Consider the following 10,918-nt stretch of genomic DNA (forward strand, 5'->3'; position numbering starts at 1 on the left):
AAAACACCAATTGATGCATTTAATAAGAATTATGTTGCTAATAGCCACAGTGCAAGTGTGGCAAAGGAAAGAGCAAAATCATATTACATGTGAGGGGAAAATGGAGTATAAAAAAAAAGGGGGGATGCTGTGATGAGTGGAGGTAAGCAGGAAGGTGAAATGGAGGATGAGAGATGGAGGAGAGAGGAGGGATGGGAGAGGGTGAGAGAGAGGGAGGAAGGTCAGCAGAGCGGCGTTAGAGAGGGAAGGTAGGGCCTGATGGGCACCAAATGAACAAATTATGACGGGCTCCATTTTGCAGGATGGGGTCACTCCCCCCTCCTCCATCCTCCATCCCTCCCACCCTCCCTCCTCTCTCTCTCTCTCCTCCACTCCTCCCCTCTTCTCTTCTCTCTCTGACAGTTCAATTTCCCCCTCTCGCCTCCCTGCTCCCCGCCTGCTAATTGTGAGTGAAGCCTTATCATTGGGCCCCCCATCCACCCTCGGCCCGAGGTATGGCGGCGTCTGAGAGAGGAGACTGGAATGTCAAAATGTTATCTGAGACAGCAAACAGCCAGAGAGACGGAGGTCACACACAATAAGGCCGGACGTTCATCTGGATGCATGAGCGAGGGATGCGCCGGCAAAAAGTGCAGTACAATTCTGCGTAGAAACTAAAATTCAGGGTTTAAATTTTAGTTTTTATCTCTAAATGTGTGAAAGAAATGATCTCCACATCCTTTCTTTTTAGTGTTTAGCTTCAGCGGAAGAATAACTGAGAGCCAGGTGTCAATCAAACACAACCGAGGGCAATAGGTCCAATAGATTCTGTTTTAAAACATATCTGGATTTTGAGTCAAAGGAATCAAACATGCACTGAAGGCAGCAGCAAACTCTTGGAGCCGGACTGATTCATATGATTTATAAAAAAAAAAGCCAGAATACTGGATGCACTGGTGTCTCATTGGGTAAAACAAAAACAATCACACACACACACTCCTGTGCTCCAATCTCGTCTGAGAGCACTTGACTCTCGTGTGCAAAGTGGGAGCAAAGGCATGTTATTTACAGAGCAGAGCAGGCCGGGTTTAAATGACACCTGAGGATAAAGCTCATCTCACACCAGTGCTCAGCTCTCTGTCTCTACTTTGTCATTTGAAATTGAAGCATTTGCTCGTGCTTTCCTTTTTAGTCGCACTGTTCCCTCTGCTCAAAGCGAGACAGAGACGGATAGACAAACAAGCTGAGAGATATGAGGCAATCTTTACCCTGCAGGGGAGCAGCTGGCGGGCGGATAGGTTGTGGGTTTAATGTGCTTTAGTTGGTCAGCTGATAGGGCTGATCTTAGGTCAGGATAATCTGAATGCAGGAGGAACTATGAGGGCCGATACAGGACAGAATCACTGACCCCAGGCGTCCCCTATCACACAGAGCGAGATGGAGGGTAAGACCAGGGCAGAGGGGAGAGGATTCAGAGCACTCATCTTTATTCCAACACAGGTAATGAAGGTTAATTCACTGGTTAAAGATTAACAAGGTGCAAGAGTATGATAGGCAAGCAGTTGCCTTCTTGAATATAAGTTTAAATCAACCCCATTATGGATGATGTAATTTCGGCTCAGAGCCCCGCCTGGAGGGAAAGTAATTATGCCACGACTTCAGGGACTCTTAAAGTAAACCTACAAACCTAATGCGCAAAAACACAAATGAGAGGCGGTACATTTGTCACTCAGTCTCCTCCTTTAAGACAATCTCTCCCTTCATAAGTCACACGACATCTTACATTGAGCAATTTAATCAGTGTGAAAAATGTTTAACCTTTTTAAGTTGTCAGATTAAAGAGCAACAAGGGAGAAAACACACTAATCGTACTGTGAAGGCCACACACACACACACACACACACACACACACACACACACACACACACACACACACACACACACACACACACACACACACACACACACACACACACACACACACACACACACACACACACACACACACACACACGTCTGTAATTTGCATTATGAAGATATTGCTAGTTTCCACTAAACCGCTCTATACATAAAAATTCGACAGGTACAGTTGGGTGTTGAATATCCATGATGACACACAGGATATCTACAGGTTATAACATGATTATTGCAATGTATAATTAGTGTCCTTTAAACTGCAGTGTTGTGTTTTTTCAGCTCTCGGTCTGATATTAAGAGAATTAGTTCTTTGTTAACTTAAAGCTCCTGTGAGGATTTTTTCAATGGTTATGAAACAGACTGAAATTAATTCTGATGACTCTATATGACCTGCAAAAGCAAACCAGACCATCAGCGACAAGATTGATTATTTCTGTATAGTTATTTTTAATGCCTGAAACTGCTGCTACATTTTCCAGGGCAAATATTTAAAGTGAGTGAGACATATGACTGTTAAAGAAAGCAGGATGAGATTTTTTGCACCACTTCAGCATGTACAGGACACAATCAGCAAAGAGATAAGAGGTACGGTTTTGTCCACAGGGGGCGCCAAAATCAACACAAACCCAAAGTTCCTCACAGGAGCTTTAAATATAAATTGATTCATTTTACTGTAATTGATACAGATCATCAGTGTGTAATTTCTTTATTTGTCCACATTACGCTGATGATCTGTCAGTGATATCATTTATTTGCAGTGTGACATTTGAAAATTGCGTAAGTGAGGTTTTAAACGAGGCTAAATTTAAATCAAGAAAGCAATACATACTTTTGGAGCAAGTTAGACTCTGGAAATTAAAAATACTATTACTAGTTCATTATTTTTAATAATGTATGAAATTAGGTGTCAGTTGCATTTTTTTCATGACAACGACGATCTTGACAAAGTTTCAAATTGTACTTATTCTACAAGGATTTAAAATTTAAATACATAAAATACAACCAGAAACAAGTAGAATTAAAACCACAATTAACACAAAAGGTCAAATAAACAACAGACTATTTTGTGTGATTGTAACAACACCAAAGGTTTGGAACCCTTAGAAAAGGTAGTTATGGGACACCTTTTCAGGGTTTGGAACCTGCAGATAGAAAGTGTTCCGGCGAACACGAATAATAAGTTTAACTGGCCAGTTAAAACTTAAAAAGCCGTTTCTTACTTTACGTGTTAGAAAGCGTCCTTCAGTAAGTAAGCATATACTGTTGTAGTGTTCTAACTCTACCTGAACTTAAAGTATATCTTGTATGTATTTTGTTTTTTGTATCTTTTTGTTGCTTAGTGTCACATTTCTTTTAATGTTCTTAATGCTCTGTTTTAACTGTGTAAAGCACTTTGAAATGCTTTACGTATGAATGGTGCTCTATAAATAAACTTCAACATGATACAATGTTTGTTTGCATCCCTGAAATATATAAATATGAAAAAGGTGAACAGAACTTCACATAATAAGCCAGTACGCCTGTATTAAAGTTACTATGGTTGTTAAGGCTTGAGATTTATATCCAAGGGATGCACATACTACATGTTAGGTCCTCTGACTACAGAAGGGCTTTATTGCATGTCATGTCGCCCTGTCCTCCAACATCTCCATCAACTATCAAATGAAAGCAAACATGTGCTTTTTAACAAAGTGAAAGAAAGAAACTACTCCTCACATTCAGTTAATAACTGGGTTTGATCTCCGTGTGTGAGAAATAAGAGGGACCTGACCTCCAAGGCAATCCCAGACTAACTAATGACGTCCTGAGCTAAGCTAATATTTCATCATCAGCTAGCTGCTGTTGGAATGATCTTGATGCTATTAGCAGACTAATGGCTAAATACTCCGGCTCTGCTAAAGAGGAGCCAGCCGGTGACACACTTAGCATCCGCCGGCTCGTTTAGCATGGACAGAGATGAACATGTGAGATGGAGACATGAGAGGGATGGGCACACCAGTGACCCCTACGTATACAGACACATACAGCACCACACACACAGACACACACACACACACACACACGGACATGGTGACCCCTACACGGTTGATGAGACGGGAGCTGATATGCGAGTCAGACGGAGCCACATTTGTAAAAAGCGATAGCCAATTACGGCAGCCCGGGCTGGGGGATAATAGCCTGCCTGTCAGCCTCTGTGTGCAGTATATGCGGGTGCATGCATGTGTGTGTGTGCGTGTGTGTTTCTGTGCCTGAGCACGTCGTACCCAAGAGTGAATATCGGGTTCCTATTCTCATCTATTTGCCCTATATCTCCATTCCTTAGATATTAATTTCAGAGCAGTGCTGCAGCACAGGGCCCAGGTCGTTAGTGTGATTCATCTGGGCGTCATGAAAGAGACTGAAAGAGTAAGCCATGTCTACCAAACTGGGAGGCTTATTTCTGTTAGACTTCTGCAGCATGGACTAATGGGGAGGTTTTTTATACATAATATCCTCTATGCATGCGTTATATATAAAATAAGGAACAAATGTGGGCCTGACCATGACGCAGGAAGCTAAAATTAAGACCGGAAATGAAAAGATTGCTGAAATATCCGGAGCATATTCCAGAGAACATATCAGTGATGGTATTTAATCCCCTACACAACATTTTAAAGCGCTCCAACAATCACACATCGCCGTATGTGCAAACCCATGGACCTCTCACATAGAGACATTGGGAATAAAACCCTGACTGAAAGGGCCAACAACACAGCGTTGAAACCTCAAACATCGGCGCTCGTCCTGTACTTTCCACAGACACATGATCTCCTCAAGGACTCGGCCCCGTCAGCCACAGTGGCCAGCCACCTGAAACAGAGGCATGATAGACTATCAGAGGAAGGGGAACTGTTTCGAAGGGGAATTGTGTGGATTTAGTGGTCTAGTGCTGACACATGGCTTTGAGCGTGGTAGAAAAGCACTTTAACTCTTCAGTGCTTTTATCGCGGGTACACACTCCATAAAACATGGCTCTGTGTCGTAGCACGAGTACAGTAACACACACATAATACATACATAACGTTCTCTCAGGAGGAGGAAGGCTGTCAGAGGAAAGCAAAGTCTTTCCTCCCTGATGTGGCCTCAGAGGTCGACTACAGACTGGAAAGGTTGTCAGAAAAGTTCAGAAAGAAACATTAAAGCAGCATTTATTCCCTGTGTGAAGAGAGAGAACATAAGACTTTTACCTGCCCTTTCTCAAAGTGTTTTTCTTGCTTTGTGCAGCTTCCTGATTCTGCTTTGTTACCTGCATTTTTTAATATTTGAGCTGTAAACAATCTCCAACAGTGGCACTCGCACAGTCTGAGATTCATGCACAGGCGCTGGCGTGTATAAACGCGTCCACCCTGCAGTTTCCATCTTATCATTTCCTGAAAATCAAATAACAGAGCAGGTTAAGAAGAAAACAGCCTGCAGAATTTAAACAGACCACAGCGACAAAAAAGAAATGTTATAGTGCTGCTTTTTTTTTAAGCGTGATTTGATTGAATTTAAAGCAGGTCTCTATAAAAATTGATTAACTGAATATAAATTATTTTTCAAGGGCCTGCAGCGTAAAAGTGCATGCATTTTAAATGGACTCTGAAGCTGTCAATAGTTTGCTCTTGTTGTATTGGGACACAAAATTGAGCTACGCCGACGATGCGGTGGATTATAAAAGTTTTCATATTTCTCATCAGCAGGCTTCTGCTTGTATATTTATATACATAATTCATATGCACTTAGATTTAAAAAATCCAGATTGGTGCTTTAATGCAGAAAACAAACAATGAAGTTAGAGCGTATCCTATGCGATATTCCCCCTCTCTCCTATTCATCTCAGTAATAGAGATGCAAGCTCCGTAATGCTCGCTGGGAGCCAAGCATGAGATTGAGGATTTCTCACACACCATGCATTATTCATAGTCCGGAGCAACAGAGTGTGTAAGATGAGAATTACACAGCATGAAGAGAACAGGGGAGAGGGGACCAAAGAGGGGAGAAGAGGGGGCGAAAGGGGAGGAAGGAGAGGGGAGCAAAAGGTGAGAGAGCGTGTGGAAGGGAAAGAAATAAAGGAGGAGAGGAGAGAGCGACATAGTGGACACTGTCAGGCCTCCGCTTCCGATCCCTCCGAGGTTAACCCCGGGATTGTTTTTTGGAGTTTGTGAACAGCGGGGTGGAGGAAATGAATATGGAGCCGGGAGCCCAGATAGCTCCACCAGATTGGCTCACAATTTGCATTTGTTAAATGTGCGTCTTGTGAGTCGGTTTGTATTCCGAGCACAAACTGAGTAGTGAGCAGGAAATTTCAGGGTTCTGTTATGATTCGTGTCCGGCCTCCGTTCTTCATAATGAAAAACAATGGGAAGTGAGCCAGGGTTGGAATTGATTTGTTTAACAATGGAAATGAAACAAAGTAGGAGGCATGGACCAAAATAGGAGGCATGCTATCTTAAATGAAAGCTCGGGACCAAGAAATTGCAAGATTGTGCCTGATACAATTTGACAAATGACTTGTAGAGAATGATACGGAGCATTTTTCATCACAATAATTGGTAGATGGATAAAAAAAAAAAAGATTTCATGTCCATTACAGAGCAAAAGTATTCCTGAGCCGACATACACGTAAGGCTGGCCAATAAAGTCAAAGCGCACTTCATTTACAGCTCAGAAAGTTCTTGAAAAAAAGCTCCAACAATTGTAAAAGTAAAAGTAATTCATCAGCGACCGCTTTCAGTTTGTAATTATTAAATCAAAGCAGGAGATGTAATAAAAAAAAAAAGAGCAATAAAATTTTAGTTGTTCCTCTGATGACCCCATTTGCTGCCTCTGAAAGCCTTTCTCAGCAGAAGACTAATGTTATTAGTTTGCCAAGTTAATGGAATATTATATTACATATTTTCTCCTTACAACTTAAATACATATGCGAGCGTGGGTGTGTGTTCCTGTGCGTGCGTGCGTGCACGCTCCCGTCTCCTCAGACGCAGCCTTAATGACAAGAATGTGACGGTTACTGGCTTTTTAACTTCCCAGTGATGAAAAGCCAGTATTAATTTAGGCTACAGATTTCATTTGTTCCGAACAGGAAAAACAATATAAATCACTTTTAGAGTGATTAGAGAGAGGGTTAGATTAATCCAGGCCTGATTAGGGCATTATGCTGGCTTGTTATGGACACACAGGGTGACTGACGGTAATTACTGTCTGTAATAGGAGAGCACACGCTCAGTCAAGGCATGAGCCACGGCGCAGAGTGTGTGAATTTATCTGTGTGTGCGGTTATGTACTGTGTGTTAGTTTGACTGAAACTAGGGTTGATAATGTTTGCTTTTCACCAATTACACACTGAAATATGTAGACTGTGTGCAATCAGAGCGCGAGCTGAGAGCAGCGTTGTGTGAGAGACAGCCGGGGGTGTGCAGAGGGAGAGGTGAAAGAGTCATGGCTTTGTTTATGATTATTGATATCCTTAGACAAACATATTCACCCGGATAATATAAACAGATGGCAGCAGGTGAGGCAAATATTACCCTGTGGAAAATTAGAGGGGTGCTAAATCAGCAAATCGAACCTCAATGTGCACACACACACACACATCTCTGCACACATACCTGACTATAATCCATACACACAATACAGACAACACCTGAGTGGAATTTCTACCCTACAAAAACTGTAGCATATTTATTAAAAGGATATGTTGATTAATCTTATAGTCTTATAACTTCAGTGCAAAAGTAAAAGTCAAATATAACCTCCACACTAATGTTTTATTCTTTGCATGCTGCATTAATACTATAGGTGTCCTGACAGCACTCGAGAGCATGCAGCAAAGAGTCCATACGCCAATATTGTCTCTATTATGGGGAATCTTTCTGCAGGTATAAAGCTAAATATCTTTTATAGTTTGGAAGCAGACATAAGGCGCCAAATGAGATGTGTCCCATTAAAGGCATGGAAAATAAGTGTGCATATTTAGCAGAACGCTGCACATCTCTGCCTCTCCTCCATGCTCCTTTTCTTTCTCTCCCTCTCTCCTCTCTCTTTCTTTATAGCAGCAATTGTTCCTTTTCATCACATCATTGCTTGAAAGGGAACTTTAACACGCCGTTGGCTCAGCAAGAGCTCCACATGATTTGATAAGATGAAAGCCCCCGCCCCCCCTCCCTTCTATCGGTCCCTTTGGGCTGTAAAACAACAGTCTGGAAGCTTATTTTATGAGTGCACGCCTCTGCTCTTTGCATGTTTATGTCAAACATTTGGAACAAATGGCATCCATTGGCTGGAACAACACAGATAAATCTCGTCAATTCACAGGCAAGGAGAGCGGCGCAGGCCACTGAGAAAGTGGCCCACTTGATGGCTGACAAGAGGAGTGCTTGCATTATTCAATTAATACCTGAAAGGGGGCACATTTTATGCAGAATTTGCTAAAGCATTCACTCGTCAATGTACCTATGGCACACACAAACACGCACACGCACAACTCCCACACAAACACGGGGGCTTGTGTTTGCATCCTGGGAAAAGACTGGACTCCCCTTCCATTTTGCCAAATCAAATATACAGTGAGAGCAAGCTAAAAGGCACTTTCAATCAGCCGCTCTGGGTCTGTCTGTCAATCTGGGAACAACAACAATCTAGCCTACTTGGAGTGGTCTAGTCAACATCCATTCCCCAATAAATTCAATCAGTGATGCTTTGTGTGCGTGTGTGAGTTGTGTGTCGAGTGTGTCTAAAGTGTGAGTGTTTATGAGCGAGGCAGAAAGAAAGACACAGACTCTTTCTGACAGAGTTGTTTTAGAGCAACAAAAGGATCATTTTAAAGTGACACCTGCACGCGTACAGGAGGTTGAATATGCAATGTAAAGATGCAGACACATGCAGGTTGGGAAATGCAGAAGTGAATATATTTTTACTTTGAGCTATTCCTCATGTAAAGTGACAATAGGAATCTCTCTAGTTCACCAAATAATCTCAGAAAGCCAAGTAGCAGAGTTAACAGGCCCGAGCTAATGACATTGACGTGGAGGGCTGCACGCTGGAGTGATTGTCTGACTGTTTGAGACCCAAAAGCAGCGGCAGCAGCCTCATCATGGACCCGCACTCTCATTATTTGGCCACAAATGGAAATGCAAATCGCTCGCTTTGCTGCGGACGCCTCAAATTTATTAAACTAAAAGGTTTAATTTCCATTTTTCTCTGCATCAGCTTTATTTATAAATGTCGTGCCCTATGAAGACCCTGTTATTTTCTCCCTCTCCTGCAGGCTCTTAACAAATCTGCTCATTAATATGGAAATGGAGAATCAATCGCTTTTCCGGCGACAGAGCACTGTTTCCCTGCGCGGTGTGTAATGTGCTCTGACTGGTCAATGGCACAAACAAACTCGCATGCATACACACACCTTATATAAAGCTATATTACCGCATATTATACAGTTTGCCCTTCCATAAAAGTGGAGAAGAATAATATTTACCACACTGTATTTTACTATATGGTCACAACATCTGTTCATACTGAATGTTCCAGCCCACTCTGAAGACTATGAGACTATTGCCAGAATGGCACCAGATGTTGCAGCATTAATAACCCATAATATCAAGTCCTGCTTATCCAACCCTTTCAGCGCCCTAAAATAACACTCATAGACCTTAATGAGATCTAATTATGCACAAGGTTCTTATTCAGGGCAATATGAGGATAATTGCATCTGCGGCTTTTAACACTTGGTCGTCATATTGGCCGGTAAATTGCTTCTCTCTCCCTCTCCATCTGTCTGTCTGTCCGTCTCGCTCTCTCGCTCTGTTCCCGTCTTCCTGCAGTCAACAGTGGGGAGTGAACTATTACACCTATCCACTCCGGTCCGCGACCTAATGAACATTTCTAAATGGCGATGACCAGCTGGTTAAGAGACTAATGTAGCAGCTATTAGACAAAGCGGTTGTTTCCACACAGAGTCATCTGCTGTTCTGAAAGCAGAATAAGAGAGGCAGGAGAGAGAGAGAGAGAGGACAAGGACAGACAGGTTTTCACACTCTTCCTCTCCACACACACACGCATACGTATACAGTACATACACACATCGCACCGCATGTTTATCTTTCACATTCTGCAGCAAACAAACCATGCGACGTATTCTCAACCCACAGTGCATTAGTGCTTATTAGGGCCTCAAGGTGTGTGTGAGTGCGTGTGTGTGTGTGTATCTTATTAGGAAAATTCAGTTTCACTCAAGGTCTCAGCTCTGTGGTTGCAGACCACTGGCCATTGATTATTCATAGAGTCTGTGATTGGGTCCATTAATACAAGATTAGGGAAGGAACCGATGCTCATTTTATGTGGGTGTGTTTGTTTGTGCATGTATGAGTGTTTGTGGACAGGAGCTGAATTGCAATGAATACACAGTTTGTGTTTATCTGCAGTCTATCAATGCAAAACATCACATAGGTAAAGTATATATACTGTAAGGGAGAAGGAGCACATTTAAAGGCTATGAAGGTGTTTAAATAGTGGTTAACAAAAGTGCTTAAATATAAGTTAAAGCTAATCAATGTTAGGCTACAATAAAGCTAAAGTAACACGCTGCTGTGGTTTAAAAATCATCAGTAGGATTCAACAATAAAAGGGAACATTTTAACCTCCATCACTCACCGCATACTGTAAGATTTCCACCTAATAGCATTTGTTCTTCAATTGAAACTTAATCTGAGTAAATGGTGCTTAAATGTTTAAATCACATTTACAGGCTGTCAACTGATGTGATGTTCTTCACATGGTCACCCTTTGTTTGAATGAAAATAAATTGATGGCAAATGAGAAAGGATTCTGCAAAGCCCGGTTGAGAGGACATATTAGATCATAGCTCCCCCAAGTGGCCGCTTTGGGCAACTGTGTGGAAAAGCAGAGACAACAGGAGCTCTCATGGGGTCTGATGCTGCTCATAAGGAAGAGTGAAATAATGTGATTTCCAGTAAATTGTCTGGGATTGCTGCAGAGGAAG

Source organism: Semicossyphus pulcher, unplaced genomic scaffold (assembly GCF_022749685.1).
Source record: "Semicossyphus pulcher isolate SPU_LCO1_2020_fin unplaced genomic scaffold, fSemPul1.0.p SCAF_6, whole genome shotgun sequence".
Taxonomy (NCBI): domain Eukaryota; kingdom Metazoa; phylum Chordata; class Actinopteri; order Labriformes; family Labridae; genus Semicossyphus; species Semicossyphus pulcher.